The sequence below is a fragment of the Macaca fascicularis genome, chromosome 15, assembly GCF_037993035.2.
Source record: "Macaca fascicularis isolate 582-1 chromosome 15, T2T-MFA8v1.1".
NCBI classification, from domain to species: Eukaryota; Metazoa; Chordata; class Mammalia; order Primates; family Cercopithecidae; genus Macaca; species Macaca fascicularis.
Genome location: NC_088389.1, coordinates 101161514 through 101183663, shown reverse-complemented (window position 1 = coordinate 101183663; position 22150 = coordinate 101161514). Strand labels below are relative to the sequence as shown.

Below are 22150 nucleotides of genomic sequence, written 5' to 3'. Positions count from 1 at the left end.
ATGCAAAGGTACTGGGGTGTGGAACAGCCTGGCTTGTTCAAGCAACTCCAAGCAAACCTTGATGGACAGGTAAAGTCAGGAGGGGCAAGTTCAAGAATCTGACCCAATAATCAGGAGTACCTGTTCACCTTTGAAATTATTCATTCAGTATTTACTGACCCTCAACTACTTTCCAGCTTATACAGAGTGTCACAAAAATCTTTTTTTTTTTTTTTTTTTTTTTTTTTTTTTTTTTTTTTTTTTTTGAGACAGTCTTGCTCTGTTGCCCAGGCTGGAGTGCAGTGGTGCAATCTTGGCTCGCTGCAAGCTCTGCCTCCCGGGTTCACACCATTCTCCTGCCTCAGCCTCCCGAGTAGCTGGGACTACAGGCACCCACCACCACGCCTGGCTAATTTTTTGTATTTTTAGTAGAGACAGGGTTTCACCTTGTTAGCCAGGATGGTCTCAATCTCCTGACCTCATGATCCACCCACCTCAGCCTCCCAAAGTGCTGGGATTACAGGCGTGAGTCACTGTGCCCAGTCTTTGTTTTAATTTAGTAAAAACCTGAGAAATTCATGATTTCCTATTAGTCTATTGGTAAGGAAAGTGAGGATTCAGAGATAAAATTTTCTAAAGATGTCCTGACTTACTTATACTTGCCTCTCATATACACTGTATGACAATATTTACCTTGCTGCTAAGCACCATGTCTCCATGTGCAGTGATGACAAAAAGCCAAGATCCTTGAGGTCCTGTGTCCCAGCAGGTGAATGATTGCCTGAGACAGCAGCAAACAGGAGCAGAAATCTGGTGACTATTAAAACACACTGATTGATTTACAGTCAACTGTCAGGTCGGAAAATTTATCTCCACTGATCACAGCCTAAAGTATCCTGTGTGGGGGGTGTGAGTGTACATATGTGCCCACGTCTGTTTTAAGTATCCACCTGGGAAATCTCTCAATCAGCATTTATTTCAATAATCTCATACAGAGCTCTGGCACTTTTTTCCACAAACGCTTCCAAAGCGTTTGTGGAAAATTTTATATAGCCGGGGAGTTACTGCGGCAGGAATAGAAGGAAATAGATATTTATCAGCTTCCTAATGAGAACTGGGGACTCGGTGTACTGTTGTTGAGAAGAACAGGGATCCACGCATGTGTATTTCATTCAGAATGTGTGTGTATTTAAATGACATAGTATTTCATTAACAGGTTTTTCAGATTTCCGCCTAATCATCCATTCAAATTCTACACAATTTTCAAGGCCCACCCTCTAGAATCAGCTTCTAGTTGCTTAATTTTGGTCCTCTGGAGCAAAATACTGTCACGCTGCCCTGGATATTGCATTTCTGTAAACACCCCCAGAAGACTGGCAGGAGCGGGGAGACCTTGTGTCCCTCTCAGGGGTTTTATACTACGCATTTCCGGCTCATTTCTCAGCAGAGGCTGAAAAGTACTCATCCAGGAGGCCAATGGGCACCTGTGAGGAAACTGGAGAAACTTTAGATCATTCGTTCAGTCAGTCAACATTTACTAAGCAATTACTATGTTCTAGAAACTATGCCAGGGTGCTAGAGATACAGCTAAGAGCAAAAGACATGGATCCTGGCCTTCCAGAGCCAGCAGTCTAGTAGGGGAGATGGTCATTGATAGGATAATCACCCAGATCACTGTAAATCTAGCACCAAGATAAAGGGAAGCAAGGAATAATCTGAGAACATAAGCAGGGTAGCTGGGTTTCCTGGCCCATGCCTGTAATCCCAGCAATTCTGGAGGGCAAGGAGAGAGGGTCACTTGAGCCCAGGAACTTAAGATCAGCCTGGTCAACAAAGGGAGACTCTGCCTCTACAAAAAAAAAAAAAAAAATTTTTTTTTAATTAGCCAAGCATGATGGCACATGCCTGTAGTCCCAGCTACTTAAGAGGCTGAGGCAGGAGGATTGAGACCAGGAGTTCAAGGCTGCATGATAGGCCAGGCACAGTGGCTCACGCCTGTAATTCCAGCACTTTGGGAGGCCAAGGTGGGCAGATCACCTGAGGTCAAGAGTTCAAGACCAGCCTGGCCAAAATGGTGAAACCCTGTCTCTACTAAAAACACAAAAATTTGCCAGGTATGATGGCGGGCACCAGTAATCCCAGCTACTTGTGAGGCTGAGGCAGAGGAATCGCTTGAACCCAGAAGGCGGAGATTGCAGTGAGCCGATATCATGCCACATGCATTCCAGCCTGGGCAACAGAGCAAGACCCCATCTCAACTCAGCTGCATTATAGCTGAGTTATAATCATGTTACTGCCCTCCAGCTGGGTGACAGAGTAAGACCCTGTCTCAAAAATAATAATAAAATAGAAAAAGAGAAAAAGTAGAACATAAGCAAGAAACATTACCTAGACAAATGGATTGGAGAAGGCTGCCTAAGAAAACTTATCTGGAGGCTCAGCAGGAGTTATGGAGATGCATGTGTGTGGAACAGCCTTAGTTTCCTCATTTGCAAAATGACTGTACTAACAATACCTTCTCCAAGTGTGGAGTCCCTAGAAGTAGGCCCTGAGATAAGGACTCAAGATGAGGTGATTTATAAAAAAAGTGTCCCCCAGGGCTGGGCGTGGTGACTCATGCATGTAATCCCAGCATTTCGGGAGGCCGAGGCAGGCGGATCACGAGGTCAGGAGTTCGAGACCAGCCTGGCCAACACGGTGAAACCCCATCTCTACTAAAAATACAAAAATTAGTTGGGCATGGAGGCGTGCACTTGTAATCCCAGCTACTCAGGAGGTTGAGGCAGGAGAATGGCTTGAACCTGGGAGGCAGGGGTTGCTGTGAATTGAGATCGTGCCATTGCACTCCAGCCTGGGCGACAGGGTGAGACTCTGTCTCAAAAACAAAAACAAAAAAAAGAAATGTCCCCACTTGAACCTGGGAAGCAGAGGTTGCAGTGAGCCAAGAAGGCACCACTGCACTCTAGTCTGGGTAACAGAGAAAAAAAACAAAAAGTGTCCTTAAGGGAAACTGGTAGAGGAGGTAGAGAGTGGGACTAGGAAAGGAAGAGAGGCGTCCAAGCAAGGTTGACAACCGAATAAAGTTCACGCGGAGGCGTGATGGAGACAGGAGAGGTCACATGGGGAGCTGGGAACGTTTGTCCCACCATACCTGGTAGTCACAGGTGACGTCCCAGGCACTTCTGCTCTCTAGACTGAGAAGCAAAGCAGTTCTAGCAGCTCAAGGACCATCCTCCAACACAGAGCCATGGTGCTGGCTGCTGGGTGCGCAGCACAAAGTAATGAGGGTATACAGGACTATGCAAGAGCACACAAGAGGGTGTGGGCAGGGCATTGAGGCGCTGGTTACATAGGTACATAGGGAGGTACAGATGCAATGAAACAATGCATGAAAGGAACACAGCACAGTGCCTGACTCATAATAAGTGCTCAAGCAATATTAGCTCTCATTGTAATGTTTCTTTATTGAATATGTATCGATGCAGCCTGACACAGACTCTGCTCTGCCCAGTTATCTCTGCCTACTCAAATCCTCCAGGAAACCCACCCTTCCACCCGCCACTCCCCGCCAGGCCTCCCGAGACAAACACACATATAAATATAGCAATATATATTTATATTTCCCAGGATTGTCACATTTTGCTGAGCTCTTAACAGAACTGAACAAATAGCCCTGTCATCCTCTATAATATAGTCTATCATTCACCGGGGCTTCATCTCTCCCTGTCCTCCCGGGCTCCCGGAGCTCGGAAATTCATGTGCTCGGCTGCTTCTTCAGTGTGATCTGTACTAACCTGATGTAATTCTCAGGCCTTCATTTCCTGTGCAAGTTGATAGAATTTTTAGACCAGAGGGACTGCCTAGGTCTGCTCATCTTGCCGAGCAATTGGTTTGCTACTTCAAATATCTGCATTTTAAATAAAAAAGAATGAACTCTGATACCTACAACAACAAGGATGAATCTCGAAAACAAAAGAATACTCATGGTATGATTCCATTTATTGGAAATTCTAGAACAGCCAAAATTAATCTATGGTGACAGAAAGCAGGTCAGTAGTGCCTGGGGCTGGGGTGGGGGCAACTGCAAAAGGCACCAAAGAACTTTTAGAAGTTGAAAATGTCAGCATTGGCCGGGCATGGTGGCTCACGCCTGTAATCCCAACACTTTGGGAGGCCGAGGCAGGTGGATCATGAGGTCAGGAGTTCGAGACCAGCCTGACTAACATGGTGAAACCCCATCTCTACTAAAAATACAAAAATTAGCCAGGTGTGGTGGTGGGTGCCTATAATCCCAGCTACTCAGGAGGCTGAGGCAGGAGAATCACTTGAACCCGGGAGGTGGAGGTTGCAGTGAGCCAAGATGGCACCATTGGACCCCAGCCTGGGCTATAGAACGAGACTCTACCTCAAAAAAAAAAAAAAAAAAAAAGAAAGAAAGAAGGAAAATGTCTGTCTTGGTTATGGAGTTGTTACAGTGGTGTATACATTGGTCAACATTCATAGAACTGTATGCTTGAAATGGGTGCACTTATTGTATGTAAATTATACCTCAATAAAGTTGGTTTTAAAATTAAACAAATAGGCATTTTATTGCCTGACCAAGAGGTCAAAAGTAGATCCAAGACTAACCATAAGAAACAGCATAGACCAGACACACAGAAGCCTTTGTGTTGTTCCCCATCCCCACTCCGTTTTTTCTTTTGGCAAGAAGTTGGTCTTTATCATGTGTACTAGTGGAGGGGAACAATGGCAAGGAAATTCTAAAAAGAGAATAATGCACAAGTCATTTACATCTGGTGGCCCTGGAATGTGTTTTGCTGCTTTATGGAATTTGAACAGAGATGTGCCTGCTTGACATCCCAAAAAGACACTTCAAATGAAATAATAAAGTTTCCTATAAAGACCTGAACTACTTGTATCCAGGAAGCACTTTGCGTATCTTGCCTAACTTCACTTCTTCTTTCTCCTTTTTCCAAGCAGGAAATGCAATGATTTGCCTAATCCCAAACCTTCCTTCAAGCAGGCTCTCCAGTTTGGTGCCTCCACCTACGTTAGATTGGATGCCTCTGCATTAACGTGCAGCGTAAATAAAGGAAGTTGAGATGCTCAAGCCTTTGTAAAGAGGCTTGAAAAAAGTTTTCTTGCAAGTTGCTGAAACAATCTACTTGCAGACAATTGAGAACAGATTCTACAAGAAATAGTTTCTTATATCTAGCATGCAGTTTAGCTGTCTCTGGCTCTGGACAGTCTCTCCTGGCATACCACACTCCCCTCTCCCCTCTTCAAGCCCTGTCGCTTCTGAGATCGGGTTGGCTGCCTGCTATTTGCACCCCACCTCCCATCCCCAACACCCTGGACTTTGTCCTTCATGGCATTTACCACGTGGAAGCCAAATGCCTGTTTACTAATCTTTGTCCCAGACCAGACTGAGAGCTTTCTGAAAGCAGGGTCGGCTGAGGTCACTATTGTATCCCCAGCTGCCAAAACAGTGCCAGGCTCGTAGTAGGTGCTTAATAGTTGTTGAGTTGTTATTCTCCTGAACACATAACAGAGTTTATTTGAGGTTTTGAAAATCAACCGCACAAACAGGAAAACTCTGGCAACTTCCAAAGGGAACTCCACCCAAGCCGAGCTCCAGCAGGAAATACCAAAAAGTAAGTATCTAGCACAAAAATCACCATGCGTGTGCTTCAAGGCAATTCTCATGAGCTTATCTCCAAGAAGCTGTGGAATAGTCTGGAAAATCCAAGGCTTTAGGTCCTCCAAAGGCAGATGACTTATGAGGATGGAGGGAAGGGAGGAGAAGCTTCTTGTTATCTTGACACTCTGGGGCTGTGGAATAACACTGAGATTGGAGTCAACAGGCTACGCCAGAAGGCCTAGACTCTCAGAGCCTCTGTAAATGACCATACTAATACCTTCTCACATCTTACAGTCGTACCTGTAAGTTCTTAAGGGTGATACAAATTTTAGCTGCCTGGATTATCAGAAACATCAATAACAAGCTGGGCATATGGTATGCGCCTATGGTTCCAGCTACTCCAGAGGCTGGGGCAGGAGGATCACTTGAACCCAGGAGTTCGAGGCTGCAGTGAGCTATGATGGTGCCAATGCACACAGCCTAAGAATAACAGAATAAGGCCCTGTCTCAAAACAAGGCAAAAAACAAACAAACAGGCCAGGCATGGTGGCTCACACCTGTAATCCCAGCACTTTGGGAGGCCGAGGCGGGTGGATGACTTGAGTTCAGGAGTTCAAGAACACCCTGGTTAACAGGGTGAAACCCCATCTCTACTAAAAATAAAAATTAAAATTAAAAAATATTAGCTGGACACGGTGGCATGCACCTGTAATCCCAGCTACTCAGAAGGCTGAGGCACAAGAATCGCTTGAACCTGGGAGGCAGAGTTTGCAGTGAGCCAAGATAGTGCCATTGCACTCCAGCCAGGGCAACAGAACAAGACTATCTCAAAAAAAAAAAAAAAAAAAATGACCTTGTGAAATTAACAGATTCCTGTGGCCCATACCTGTCAAATAACTTACCTGGAATTTAGATAATAAATCATGCCAATACTTGAATACTTGGGGAAAGGCATAAAAGTTTCAGATCCTCAACAATTACATCAACTCCTGGTGAAACTTCAGCTTGTACTCACCACTGTGGTATCACCAGTCATGTACTCATTAAATCATTCATTCAGCAAAGGTGTAAGAACTTTGGAGTCTGATCTGAACCCCAGTTTAGCTTTTTACTAGGAATATATCTAGTCAATAGGGATAACCTTAGTCAAATGGCATGTGTCTTCCTTTGTAAACTGTAGGTCACAATAATTTCTACCTTGGAAATTTGCTTGTGAACACTAAATGAGTAGTTGTAATTATTTAATAATAATAGCTGGGCACGGTGGCTCATGCCTGTAATCCCCAGCACTTTGGGAGGCCGAGGTGGGCAGACCACCAGAGGTCAGGAGTTTGAGACCAACCTGGCCAACATGGTGAAACCCTGTCTCTACTAAAAATACAAAAAAATTAGCTGGGCATGGTGGCAGGCACCTGTAATCCCAGCTACTCAGGAGGTTGAGGCAGGAGAATGGTTTGAACCCAGGAGGTGGAAGTTACAGTGAGCTGAGATCGCACCATTGCACTCCAGCCTGGGCAAAAAGAGGAAAACCCTGTCTCAAAAAAAAAAAAAATTAAATTAATAACAATAGTAGGAATAACTGTTGCTCAGAGCCTAATGCATACACCAGAGACCAAGAGCCATTTTGCCTTCCCCTCAGGAGTCCCTATCCACGCATGGCAATAGTTGGGGCAGAGCTCCCTGCTGTTCACTTGGCACTTCACACTTGAAGACCATCCTTTCCAGCCTTAAGGCCTTCTGTGGATGTCACTGCCCTCCTGCTCATGTGCCACATGTGGACATTTAAGGGAATCTAGTACAAAACAAGTTTTGCAAAGTGCTGTGTTTCTAGCAAGAGGATGACAGGCCCATTAGACGTAGCCATCTGACTGGTTTTGGAGGGAGAGAAAAAGCTCACATGAGGAGAAGCCAGAAAAAGAGAAAGAAAGAAAAATAAAGAAAGAAAAGAAAAGAAAAGGAGAGGAGAGGAGAAGAGAAGAGAGGAGAGGAGAAAAGGAAGAAAAGAAAAGAGGACCAAGGCAAATGCTTAAGAAACACAATTTAAGAATCTTAAGTCAGATCTTTCTATCACAGGGTTGTGGTGGCACAAAACATTCTCTATACATGTCCCTGCCTAACCACAATTTAAGTACAGTGTTTTGTAAATAACGGGTGCCAACACAGTCAATACATATCCACTGCCTTCCCTAGGATAGGCAAGGTGAGAACCAAACAGGAGTCATATGGGGCCCTCCCCTGAAGAAATTTGTCTGGTAAATGCTTGATGACTTACATAGAAAGTTTTAGAAATCAGTCCTAGTTTATCAAAACTCCATAGTACTTTATCGGTCCCATTCTTAGGGAGCAGCTTCTCCGAAGCTTGCAGCTGACATCCCTTGCCAGAGATGCCAGGCAATTGTGAAGGGCTCACTCCTGTGTCCCTCATAAGAGTGCCAAACACACAGTGCATACTCAATACAGATTGTGCACTCTAATGAGAGTGTACATCTACAAAACTAAGAGGAACCGATGTAGCACAGCCACAGCCTGTACTTAATATGCAGTGACTCTCAGGCAGAGGAAGGAGGTTTGGTGCTCCAGGTCACACAGCCAGCAAGGTGGTCAGAAAAAGGACTCTGGTCCTTAACTTCTTGCTTTCCATATCCTCTCCTTCCAAGGAAATTAGATCCCAAGCTGGAAGAGGGATTTGTCCAAACCATAAGGACAGTAGAAATGTAAAAACAGTCCCATCCTTGTCTCTTTTGACATTGAATTTTTTTTTGAGACAGGGTCTTGCTATATTGCCCAGGCTGCAGTGCAGTGGCATCATCATAGCTCACGGCAGCCTCAACTTCCTGGGCTCAAGCAATCCTCCTGCCTCATTCAGCTTCCTGAGTAGCTAGGACTATAAGTGTGCACCAACACGCCCAGCTAGTTTTTGTACTTTTTGTAGAGACAGGGGTCACACTAGGTTGCACAGGCTAGTCTTGAACTTCAGGTTCTCAAACAGTCCTCCTGTCTTGGCCTCCTAAAGTGCTGGGATTATAGGTGTGAGCCACCATGCCCAGCCTCTGCCCACTCTTCTAGTTCTTTGTTCCTGAAGTCTCCTTCCCCCCCTATGGTGTTAGTCAAGCAGAAGATGCTGCCAGAAAGGTCTGCAGCTGCAGCAGCAGCAAAGGTTAACCTCCCATGGAGGGAAGGGAGCAGCAACTGTCAGGGAGTGCTTGGCAGTCCGCAAGGCAGGCACATGAAGAAAAGGGGATTGGTCCAGTGCAAACTGCGTAACGGCTGAGCCAAGGAAATGCAGTCTGTTTCCTCCTGGCCGGTTCAGCCAGATCAGCCCCCACTCCTACTGAAGCACTAGACTTCAGCTGTTGAGATTTGAAGAAGTCCCTTTTCCACCCAAACTTGGAACCGATTAAGACAGTCACAAGAGTCAGGCAGATGGAGATGAGACGCCACCCGTATTACTCATAAAGGCTGGGTGGGGAGATAGGCTGTAGGTGTACAGCAAGAGTGAGCTTTCTAATACTAAATCCCAGAATCAGGCAGACTCACCCGCCCAGTCACAGGCCGCTCTGGAGGCCTGCAGGCCCCCGCAGAGGCAAAGGTAAGTGGTGCTGGAGCAGAGCCTGATAGGTGCTCTCTGCTGGCTGGCCAGGCCCATGACAGGGAGGAACTGAGCCACAACACTTCCCACTACGAAACTCATCGCTCTATTAAGTCACCCATCTTCTCCTGGGAGGGGTGAGTCAAAGGATACGGAAAGTCCCGAAGATTACTGTAATAGAAGGCCCTGCTACATGGAAGCAACATCATGAGTGGTAAGCAAGCCCTCCCCCAACATGAGTCAAGACAAACCAAGCTGCATGTAACGGCGGAGGTTGTCTGAAAGGCTCAGGAAATAACGCTCTTTACTGGGCATGGTGGCCCATACCTGGAATCTCAGCACTTTGGGAGGCTGAGGTGGGAGGATGGGTTGCACCCAGGAGTTCAAGACCAGCCCGGGCAATGTGGCAAGATTCCATCTCTGTAATACACAAATAATAAAGAAGAAAATGGCCAGGCATGGTGGCTCATGCCCGTAATCCCAACACTTTGGGAGGCTAAGGTGGGCAGATCACTTCAGGTCAGGAGTTCAAGACCAGCCTAGCTAAACACAGTGAAACTCTGTCTCTAATAAAAATACAAAAATTAGCCTGGTGTCATGGTGCACGCCTATAATCCCAGCTACTCGGGAGGCTGAGGTGCCAGAATCACTTGAACCCGGGAGGTAGAGGTTGCAGTAAGCAGAGATCGTACCACTGCTCTCCAGCCTGGGTGACAGAGCAAGACTCTCACTCAAAAAAAAAAAAAGAAAGAAAAAAATAAAATGATGCTCTTCTTTTTCCCTAATCTTCTTCCTCTTCCCACAAACCATACTCCTGACTTTCCGGTACTCACTCTCCTTACAGCTGCCCCTCTGTAATTTGGGTCATGGCACTCTTGCATGAGGGGGAGGAGTAACAACTAAACCGGAAGTTTTTACTTCAGTGATGGTTGAAGCGGCACATTCCACAAGGTAGAGAATGAAGAAGTGATACAGGAGTGGGGGCAGGGAAGTGCTGGGAGGAGAAGGGTGGGGTCTCTGGCGAGGGATCCACCCTCGGGTCTGTGTCCACGCACCTAGGTGAGGACAGGCGCTCCTGTTTTTGCACCCAAATGTTGCATTTTCCAAGATGACCCTGGCCTGCCATGCCCCATTCTGTGCCTATAAAAACCCCAAGACCCTAGTGGGCAGAGACACAAGCAGCTGGCCGTCAGGAGGAGCACACCGGCAGAACACACTGGCAGGCACCAGCAGACCCTGGCAGGTCATCCACCGGCGGAACAACACAGAAGCCAACGGGAATTTGGCCGGGGTGGCTGGAGTTGAGTCTGGCTACTGAGCAGCAGACTCCAGGGAAAACCACCTTCCCACTCTGTCTCCCTTCTGGCTCCCCATCCATCTGCTGAGAGCTACTTCCACCATTCAGTAAAACCTTGCACTCATTCTCCATGTATTTTTGTATGTAGGATAAAATTCAAAACACTTAACTGTGCCCACATGTGATCCAATTTTTCTGATATACTAAGGCAAGAACCCCAAGACGAAAAGCCCTCTGTCCTTGCAATAAAGCAGAGGGTCTAATTGAGCTGGTTAACACAAGCCGCCCACAGATAGCGAAACTAAAAGAGCACACTGGAACACACGCCCCACTGGGGCTTCAGGAGCTGTAAACATTCCCCCTAGAGGCTGCCCTGGGGTCACAGCCCCACAACCCGCTCATCTGCCTGCTCCCCCTAGAGGTTTGAGCAGCAGGGCACTGAAGAAGCGAGTCACACCCCCATGGCATGCTCTGTGAGGGGGACGAGGAAACTTTTCCCATTTCAGACGGAGGAGCAGGTCAGATTGGTGTACTGGCTAAGGAGGACTGTCTCCTAACCTCTTCCCTTTCTTCCCAAAAGAATGCAGAACACAAGCAAAAATAATCTAAAATCATTTCATATTGCTGTTCAGAGCCAGAGGGGAATTCTGGTATAATATCAAATATATTTGGTGCTCCTGAAACTCTTGGAATAATTTCCTGAGTTACAGGAGTATATTTTGTTATTCATAATAAGCCCCTTTGGACCACACCTGAGTTTATGCTAATGAGGTGACTTAGGGTAGGGCCCCTGGAGAGCCTCAGGATGGGGTCTGTCACCAGAATAACCAAGTGATCAAAGGGCTGGAACTTGCAGCTCTCTCTGCAGATCTCTGGGAAAGAGAGGAGAAGAAGCTGGAGGTAAAGTTCTATAGAACCTGTTATACAATAAGATTTGAAAGCTTTAGGTTTGTGGAGCTTGTGGACATGGTTGGAGAGTGGAGCCCGAGGGCATGGAAGCTCCATGCTTCTTCTCACATACCTATGTGACTCTTCCATCCAGGCTGGAGTGCAGTGGTGCAATCTTGGCTTGCTGCTGCAACCTCTGCCTCCCGGGTTTAAGCAATTCTCCTGCCTCAGCCTCCCAAGTGACTGGGATTACAGGCACCCACCACCACGCTTGGTTAATTTTTGTTTATATTTTTAGTGAAGACGGGGTTTTCATCATGTGGGCCAGGCAGGTCTTGAACTCCTGACCTCAGGTGATCCGCCCGCCTTGGCCTCCCAAAGTGCTGGGATTACAGGCGTGAACCACCTCACTCAGGCTGTAATATCCTTTATAATAAAGTGATAAACGAGTTTTCCTCAGTTTTGTAAGCCATCCTGGCAAATTAATCAAACCCAAAGAGGGATAAGGAGAGCCATGATTTACAGTCAGCAGTTCGGAAGTACAGGTGATGGCCCTGCCTGGTGGTTAATGCGTGTAATCCCAGCCCTTTGGGAGGCCAAGGTGGGAGGATCACTTGAACCCAGGAGTTCAAGACCAGCCTGGGCGACATGGCAAAACCCCATCTCTATAAAAACTACAAAAATTAGCTGGGCATGATGGCATATGCCTGTAGTCCCAGCTACTTGAGAGGCTGATGTGGGAGGATCGCTTGAGCCCAGGAGTTCAAGACTACAGCGAGCCATGATTGCACCACTGTACTCCAGTCTGGGCTACAGAATGAAACCCTGTCTCAAAAAAAAAAAAAGAAAAAGAAAAACAGAAGTATAGGTGACCATTGGAGGTTGGCATGTGAGGATGTGAGGTGGGAAGCAGTCTTGTGGGACTGAGTCCATCATCTGTGGCTAATTGAACTGAAGTAGAGGACGCCCGGCAGGGCTGTGCTGGAGTGTTGTTTGGTGTGTGTGGATCTCCTCACCTCAGCCCCACTCACACATCTCATCATGGAAGTGTGCAGTGTTGAATGAGAGTAGACAGAGGAATAAAAGTTTGTTTTTTCCTCCCAAGGAATCAAATGAGTCAACCCTAGAGCACACTTCAGGATTTCCAAAGCTCAGTCTTCCCCTGTAATCTTCACTTGTGCGTTCATTCTATAAACATTTTCACGGAGCACCTACAAAGAAGGAGGCCCTATACTAGGCGCTGGGGACACATTGCAGCCCTCGTGAAATTTTTTTCAATCCATGAGTCAAACAAGAATCTGCTGAGCATCTATTACGCACCCCACCGTGCCAGGTACTCAGTGAACCCCTCTGAGACTTGCCCCCTCCAGTCTGCAACAGTAAAGCACCTGAAAGCCTGGTTTCCTTTACTTTGAGGAGAGATTTCTTCTTCACAGATTGCCTGGGGGTGGCAGACAGTTTAGGAAAACAATATACATGGCTGATCCTAGAAATTAAATGACGTGTCTCTCATGGAAGATTGCACAAATTCTGAAGAAGGGTTGGTGAGCATTACCCTTAAATAGGTAAAACCATTCTAAAAAATAACACCTTAGTGGCTTTAAAAACGTTAAAGGGGTGAAACTCTGCATCCCACTCTTTATGGGGGCGCAACTGCTGACCCCACCATGGCTCTTAGAGAGATAGATCTGTACATTTTTAGATACATAGAAAGAATTCTTTCTGCCTGAGCTTCTTCAGAGCATTGTACATTTTTATAAAATTGTAAAACAACACAGCAGGCAAAAGAATAAAAGCTTTTTCCCCCCTTTAGTCTCAATATAACTGTGTACGAAGGGCGGAGAGCCAAAAAGTTCACGTTCAGAAACTCAGGTGCTATTTGTAGCTCCCTAATAACCAAAACTTTTTTGGCCATCTACTCATCCATTCATTTTGTTATCTCCAAACCTCAAAACTCTGAGGGTAGGCACGTAGTAGGTGCTTAGTGAGGACTTATTGAATGAACAGATAAATGAATGAATAGATGGCTAAATGAATGAACGAAATATCCAGAGATCAGTCCATAGTAGATCCACCTTCCCACAAGCACAGAGTAACTTCGGGAGTGGGCATCAGAAACTCTTATTTACACCCCACTGGAGACTGGAAGCAGAGAAGTTCTTGTGTGCTGATCCTTAAGGGGAAGAAATTGAAGAGAGAAATACAATGGACTCATTCAAAAAGACTGCTGAATCCAAGAACTAGAGAACTGGAGAAACGTGCGATTCAATCTATTACCCACCCTCAGGTCAGTAATTACCTGTTAAGCTTGGTGTATAAGGCAGGAGGTCAGCCTGGGCAACACAGTGAGATCCTATCTCTAAAAAATAAAAATAAATAAATAAATATATATATATATATTTTTTTTTTTTACAAATTTTCATTACAAATATTCATTGAGCTTTTACTATGTGCCAGGAGCTATGTCTACCAAGGTTAATAAGACCACACACTCCTATTCCTCCAGCTTACATCCCACCATCTTTTCTCTGACCAACTGCTCATTCCTGCTTTCATTTTCCTGTCTATGAATTTAGAGTCCTTAGTTCAACATTACGCTAACCACTCCCTTGCAAATGTCTTCCACTCCCTTGCCCTCTCCCCCTGCTGCACAACGTAACAAACCTTTGCTTATGAATGAAATCTGAGACCCAACTCCTCTATGCCAACTCAGCATTGCTGGAGAAAGTCACACAACTGCGCCAACTGATGTCATTTATAATACATGACCCAAACTGATCCCTTTCCCAGTTATCTCATTTCAGTAAATGGCACCATGGCCCACCCAAATATTTAAACCAGAAATCACTCTTGAAATTCCCTTTTACCTCATACCCAATGTTCAAACCATCACCAAGGTATTGATACTATGTCCAACATAAATCTGAAGCCCACCTGTTCTCTCCATCTTCATCTGCCACCACCTTGTCCAGGTCTCTAATACCTCTCACCTGCACCACTGAAATGGACTCTGAATTGGTCTGCTGGTTTGTTCACTGAAAGAATGAAAGAGAAGTATTAACTTCTAAACTGGATTACGTTTGCAGCAGACACTATCTGCCATGTATCTTTACCTTTACCACTTCAGTATTCACTAACCTGACTTCCAACACCAGAACCCATATTTCTTTGCCAGAAGATTTTCTCTGGTAAAGAAGCTGTTTTGTCTACCCCTTGCAGCAGGCTAGAAATACCTGCTTGTGCCTCACAAGACATTTTCTTGTCCCTCAGACCTCAAGCAATGGCTTACAGGATTGGGTGGATAAATACTCCAGTTCTGGGCCAGTTGCAGTGGCTCACACCTGTAATCCCAACACTTTGGGAGGCTGAGGTGGGAAGACGACTTCAGGTCAGAGTTTGAAATTTGCTTGGGAAACATAGCAAGACTCTGTCTCTGGAAAAAAAAAAAAAAAAAAAATTAGCAAGGCGTGGTGCCCATCTGGGGTCCTAGCTATTGGGGAGGCTGAGACGGAAGGATCACTTGAGCCCAGGAGTTCCAGGCTGAGGTTAGCTATCATCATGCCACTGCACTGTAGTCTGGGCAACAGAGCCAGACCCTGTCTCTAAAATAAACAAAATAATTAATAAATAAATATATATTAGATGAGTGCAGTGGTTCATACCTGTAATCCCAGCACTGTGGGAGGCCGAGGTGGGCAGATCACTTGAGGTCAGGAGTTCAAGACCAGCCTGGCAAACATGGCAAAACCCCATTTCTACTAAAAATACAAAATTTAGCTGGACATGGTGGCACGTGCCTGTAACCCCAGCTGCTCAGGAGGTTGAGGCACAAGAATCACTTGAACCCTGGAGGCAGAGGTTGCAGTGAGCCAAGATTGTGCCACTGCTCTCCAGCCTGGGCAGCAGAGTGAAACTGCATCTCAAAAAAACAAATAGTAAATAAATAATAAATAAATAAATATCCGAGTTCTCTCAAACTCAAGTGGGATAACTTGAGAGGTACATTCAACAGTGGTTCCCAGAGCTCTTCAGAGGGATTAAGCTTCAGTTGTCCACAGTGATAACTTGATTTATAACTCATCCTTTGTTGGATTTCTTCCCCCTCTTGCCTCAATTTCCCACTCTTCTATTGATGCTTCCTTACACCACCTCCCAAACAGACTACTTTGATGTGGTCTTCTTCTAGGAGAAACCAGACGAAACCACTCTCTCTTTATACAGTCCTAACCACGGCATATTTATCCTTTAGGATAAAATTCAAAACACTTAACTTTTCTCCAGAACATCCCATATGCTACTCCTACATTCCTGCTTTAACTCCCTTTCCCACAACACTGGTTATGGGTTCCATATTGCCTCCTTTATTTTTTTCCCCCCAAAGCAGGTTCTTGCTCCGGCACCCAGGCTAAAGTGCAATGGCATGATCATAGCTCACTGCAGCCTCAACCTCTTAACCTCAATGAATCCTCCCACTTCAACCTCCTGAGTAGCTGGGACTACCCAGATGAGCACCACCATGCCTGTCTAGTTTTTGTATTTTTGTATGTAGAGACGGGGTTTCACCATGTTGCCCAGGCTGGTCTCGAACTCCTGAGCTCAAGCAGTCCTCCAGCCTTAGCCTCCCAAAGTGCTAGGATTACAGGCGTAAGCCACCACATCCAGCCTGCCTACTTTCAATCCTTTGAACATTCTCAGCCCTCTGCCACCTCAAGGCCTTTGCACACCCCATTCCCTGGGCCTGGATCACCCTTGCCCAGCTCTTCACATGCTGGTTTGGCCCTCTTCCTCCAAGTCTCAGTTCAAATGTCCTTTCTCAAAGAGTTAGTAAAGGCCTTCCTTTATTAATTCATCTAGTTTTTCCTGTTATTCTCTTCCTTTATTGGCTTCATGGCACTTACTACAACTTGTAATCCTGTTTGTGAGTTTGCTTAAGGTTTGTCTCCCAACTAGCCTGGAAGCTCCAAGGAAACAGAAATCTTAGCTTTCTTAACAAGGACATGGCAGAGGACCTAGCATATTGGAAGCCACCAATGCCAATTTTATTTTTAAGATCAAACAAAGGCATGGTTCTTAACCTCAAGGGGGGTTCACAGTACAATGGAAGAAATTTGTGTACAAACATGTAATTTCCATGGAGTTAAATTGCCGTGGAGAGAAGGCGCTAATGGATCACAAAGCTCACAGTGTCGGATAAAAGAAATGACACCTCATTTTATTGATCCAATAGTCTTTAAGTCCCATGAGGTACTGTGAACCCCCAAAATCTGAGACAGATCTCAGTTAATTTAGGAAGTATATTTTGCCAAAGTTAAGGACGCATGTCAGTGACATAGCCTCAGGAGGTGCTGACATGTGCCCAGGGTAGTTGGAGCACAGCCTGGTTGCCTTCTGCCGTGAATGTAAGCTCCCTGAGGCCTCCCCAGAAGCTGATGCTGCCATGCTTCCCATACAGCCTGCAGAGCCATGAGCCAATTAAACCTCATTTCTTTATAAATTACCCAGTCTCAAGTATTTATTTATAGCAGTTTGAGAACAGACTAACACAGATGTAGAGTTACTTTAAAAGAGCTTTACTACACAAACCATAACTACTCTCTCACCCACATTTATGTAAGTGCGCAGAAGCATAACACTCTGTTGTCCCACAATTCCCACCCCACTGCAAATATTCAGACCGTGTTCCTCCCTTGGCGTAAAAAGTCAGCAAATAGTTCCTTCCTTTTCTCCCCCTCTAACCCAACGTGGGACTAGTGCTAATGATTATTATGACAAGTATGTCAACTGATCACAACTTCACAGAATTGTATACTCAAAGAATCATAGGATTACAAAGAGCCGAATGAGATTTGTCTGATTATAAATTTAATAAAGGTAAAAATTATATGCCCAACTTGAGAGGAAATCCTTATTATTTTTTCCCTCCCCTACCAAAGAAAGTTAACAGAGGTAAGCATCCATTTAGGTCCTTCCTTTTTAAATTTGCTTAATAAAAATTTTCATCACAGAGAATTAGAGAGAGCTGGGCACAGTGACTCACGTCTGTAATCCCAGCACTTTGGGAGGCTGAGGTGGGAGGATCCTTTGAGCCCAGGAGTTCGAGACCAGCCTGGGCAACATGGTTGAGACCCCATCTCTGGAGAAAAAGGAAAAAATTAGCCAGAATGGTGACACACAACTGTGGTTCCAGCTACTCAGCAGACTGAGGTGGAAGGATTGCGCCAGAGACGTTGTGGTTGCAGTGAGCCATGATCACTCCAGCCTGGGCAACACAGCGAGACCCTGTCTCAAATAAAGAGAAATAGAATAATATCATGAAACCATCACTCCTGTATCCATCACTCATCTTCAACAATCACAAGGACCAATTTTATTTCATCTCTAACCTCCCTTCCTGCCCCCATACATTTAACCCCCTACCTTGACACTTTGGGATATATTTTTTAAATTTCAGATATCACAGATATCATGTCATTTCATCTATAAATACCTCATCTGTAATACATATCTCTTAAATTTTTTTTAACATTACTACAATCTAAATTTTTTAAATCTCTTAATGTCATCAAATATCCCTATGTACTTATTTCCCTATGTAAACCAAAAATAAAATTCTAAGGCCTCCCAACCATCCAAATGGACCCCTCCTCTCAACCAAGGGCATTTCAAAGTTAACCCGAAAAACTAGTTCAGGCCATAATGGAAGAGGGGGTCAAACATGTCTCATTATATCCTCCAGCATTAATATCAAAACAGAGCTTAAGTCTGAAAAGAAACATTTACAATCTACTCTCTCTGAAGCCTGCTACGTGGAGGCTTCAGCCGCATGATAAAACCTTGGTTTCCACAACCCTTTATCATAACTCAGATATTCCTTTCTATTGACAATAACTCTTTCAACCAATTGCCAATTAGAAAATTCTAAAATCTAGGCTGGGCGTGGTGGCTCACACCTGTAATCCCAGCACTTTGGAGGCTCAGGTGGGTGGATCACTTGAGGTCAGGAGTTTGAGACCAGCTTGGCCAACATGGTGAAAACCCATCTCTACTAAAAATACAAACAAACAAAAAAAATTAGCCGGGTGTGGTGGCGCATGCCTGTGATCTTAGCTACTCAGGAGGCTGAGGTGTGAGGATTGCTTGAACTCGGGAGGCAGAGGCTGCAGTAAGCCAAGACTGCACCACTGCACTCCAGCCTAGGCAACAGAGCGAGACTCCATCTCAAAAATAAATAAATAAAATCTACTTCTGACCTGGAAGCCCCCCTACTTTGAGTTGTCTTGCCCTTCCAGGTCAAACCAATGTAAATCTTCACATGCATTGATGGATGTATCGTGTTTCCCTAAATGCATAAAAGCTAGCTGTACCCCGACCACCATGGGCACGTGTCCTCAGGACCTCCCGAGGCTGTGTCATGGGCGTGTCCTTAATTTTGGCAAAATAAACTTTGTAAATCAACTGATAACCTGTCTCAGATACTTTTGGGTTCACATCTAATTGTCTCATGTTGTGTGTGTTTGTTTTATAGTTGGCTTGTTCAAATCAGGATCCAAACAAGGTCTACACTTACATTTGGTTGATAAGCCTCTTAAATCTGTTTTAATTTATGGCTTTTGCTTCCATTTGCCATGGCTCCCCACCCACCACACCCTGTACCAGGATTACATTTTGAGATAATCTTTCCAAGCCTTGTGAACACACAGTTTTCCAGTTTCAACTGACTCATCTCTCCTGCTAAACAGATAAAAACCTAATAGACAACCTTCTTTTTATTTAAATTTTTTTTTTTTTTTGCTGAGAAAGTGTCTCACCATGTTGGCCAGGTTAGTCTTGAACTCATGGCCTCAAGCAATCCTCTCTCCTCAGCCTCCCAAAGCACTGGGATTATAGGCGTGAGCCAACATGCCTGGCCTAGACTCCCTTCTTTAAGATATAACTTTCAGAGGTATGCTTGGATTTAGGTCCATGTTAAAGTATTAACATCTATCAATGAAAGATAGTCTGATTATACCTTATACTGGAGGAGATAAGAGTCAATTTCACACAACAGTTGCTATAACACTTTTTAAAAACTCTACTATCAGGGGATGTTTCACAAAAGTCAACAAATATTTTGCTCCATTGACGGTGCCTTTGCCATAGCTTTTAAATAATAAATAGGAAATGAGAAAATGTTTCAGTGGCAATACACATCAGTTACTTCCTGATGATGGTACCCTTTCTCCCTAGACCTCCTTAAGGTTACTTTTGTATTCTTCTCTCTACGAAGTGGCAAAAACTAATAGCTTCACAGGAAGAATCTCACTGAGACCTCTTGCCAAGTTTCCCCAAAGCTGAGTCGTATCTGTGGAGAATTGGTGTGAAGTGAAAACACAGGGGGTAACAGATATCTGTGAATTTATTTGGGTCAACTTGACTGTTAACTGCAGGCTTTGACGGAAATGCTGTGAGCCCTCCTCCCCGGTCTGGTTTCCTTGCGTAGGACCCAGGAGGAAGCACATTCTCAAGGTCTGTTTACTCTTCAAACCTGGTTCCCCTGGGCTTGCACCTCACCCCTGCACTTAACACCTGAACAGGCAAAGTTTTGCACTGTAAACTTGGAGGTGTGAGTCTCATTATTGGTTTTCCTATCGTGCTTGCCTGGGATTTGTCCAGCACTAGAGCAGGCAAGAGTTCAAAGCAGCCTTGATGGTACCTTTTCATGGCTTGAGTCAATTAGCAAGGGATTCCAAGCTGGCCTGGAAGTCCTGGCTACCAGAAAGTCCCCGGAGCAACAGTTGGAATAAAAATAATAAACACAACTACAGAGTCATTTGTGAAAATGCCAAGTACAGCGCAAACACACTGACTCTTGTAAACCTTGACATGAACTTGGAGAGGTGGGGCCCAGCATGCCTTCAGGATGGCACAGACGGGAGGCTGCTGCCTTCCTGCCAATTCTCCAGCCTTTCCAAATCTTCCTAACACCTTGTTCCATCGTCCAACCAAACTCTCCTACACCACTCACTCTACCTGACCAGACATCTGGGTCATCCCGTCTTTCATCTAAGCAGGCCCTCTCTCCACACTACGCCTTTCTTCCACAAATGAAAATGTTGCATGTATAAGGTAAGCCCAGAACCTGCGATTCTAACAGCCCGTTAAAAACAGCAGCTTTAAAAAGAGGGCCTGCTAAATAGCTCTTCAAGCCTCTAATGACTCCCAGAACCTAAATAAGTCAATATTAAACTTCCAGGCTCTACAATTTATCCTTTTCTCTTCTCCTTCCTCCCATTAAATGGTTCGGGATATACGCACCACTGTTTACAAAAAAGCAAATACTTCTCTTAAGATAAATGGACTTCTCTAAGCTCACAGCTGTGTAAGCTACAAAAAGCTACAGAAGTGATTGATAAACCACCACAGCTTAGTTTATACAGACACAATTAAAGCTAAGGACAGCCCAAATCACATTTTGTTAGTACTGTATATATTGAAATAAGGGCTATTTTAGGATCCCCACACTTGACCATATTAGGAAGGTGAGGAAAAAATAATCTAAATTGGAAAGGGGGAAATAAAGGAAGATTTGATTTTATTTCATATACATTTGCAATTTTTTAACTTTATTATTATTATTATTATTATTGAGACAGGGTCTCACTCTGTCGTCCAGGCTAGAGTACAATGGCATGATCTTAGCAACACTGCAACCTCTGCCTTCCAGGTTCAAGCAATTCTCCTGCCTCAGCCACCCGAGTAGCTGGAATTACAGGCATGCCGTGCCAGCCTACATTTTCAATTTTTTTTTTTTTTATCCTCATTGCAGTCCAGGCACAGTGGGTCACACCCGTAATCCCAGCACTTTAGGAGGCCGAGGTGGGTGAATCACCTGAGGTCAGGAGTTCAATAGCAGCCTGACCAATATGGTGAAACCCCATCTCTACTAAAAATACAAAAATTAGCCGGGCATGATGGCACATGTCTGTAGTCCCGGGTACTCAGGAGGCTGAGGCAGGAGAATCACTCGAACCTGGAAGGCAGAGGTTGCAGTGAGCTAAGATCGTGCCACTGCACTCCAGTCTGGGCAACAGAGTGAGACTCCATCTCAAAAAATAAATAAATAAATGAATAAATAAAAAATCCTCATTGTGGTTCTGCTGGGGGCAGGCCAGGGGACAAGAAAAAAGGTAGCAACCAACAAGAGACATAGATGGCGCTTCCAGGGGATCTGGTGATGTTCCCCATTTCTGAACTGGGATTTTTTTGTTTGTTGTATAGAGTCGAGGTCTCACTGTGTTGCCCAGACTGCTCTTGAACTCCTGGGCTCAAGCCATCCTCCTGTCTCAGCCTCCTAAAGTGCTGGGATTACAAGCATGAGCCTCCGCGTCTGGCCAAGGATCATTCTTGGTTTTCTGCCTTAGATAAGCTCCCAAAATACCACTTTCTCCCTTTCCTTCACCTCCCCCAAGTCTGTCTCAGTTGGGCTGGGGTGGGATGCAGCTATCTGCTTTTATAAAAGTCATATAATTCACAGGTTCTTGGGATTTGGAAAAATTAATAATAATAATAATAAAAGTCATATGAGATAACTTCTGAGCAGTTGGTTTAGGAACACACTAAGATACAGTGACTTCTTAGAGGCCTCCATAAGAAATACTTAAAAATAAACTTTTGCAATATAAATGTATTTATTACCACTACACTGAACACTTAAAAATGGTAAAGATGGTAAATTATATATGTATATTTTACTTCAATAAAAATAAATTTTAAAAAG

At 44.8% G+C, this 22150-nt stretch overlaps 1 long non-coding RNA gene across 3 annotated transcripts in view; it reads right to left on the bottom strand.

The window, feature by feature from the left end:
* Positions 1 to 13693: 13693 nt before the first annotated feature.
* The window catches only part of LOC102134749 (uncharacterized), a 54444-nt gene continuing 45987 nt past the window's right edge, over positions 13694 to 22150 (bottom strand). For 2 of the 3 annotated variants that reach the window (XR_010581603.2, XR_006692865.3), the window contains exons 2-4: positions 14684 to 14827; positions 14329 to 14429; positions 13694 to 13753 (exon numbers count right to left, since the gene is read on the bottom strand). This is a non-coding gene — a long non-coding RNA (uncharacterized lncRNA). The remainder of the gene's footprint in view (positions 13754 to 14328; positions 14430 to 14683; positions 14828 to 22150) is intronic. The other variant, XR_012424785.1, reaches the window with a different exon arrangement.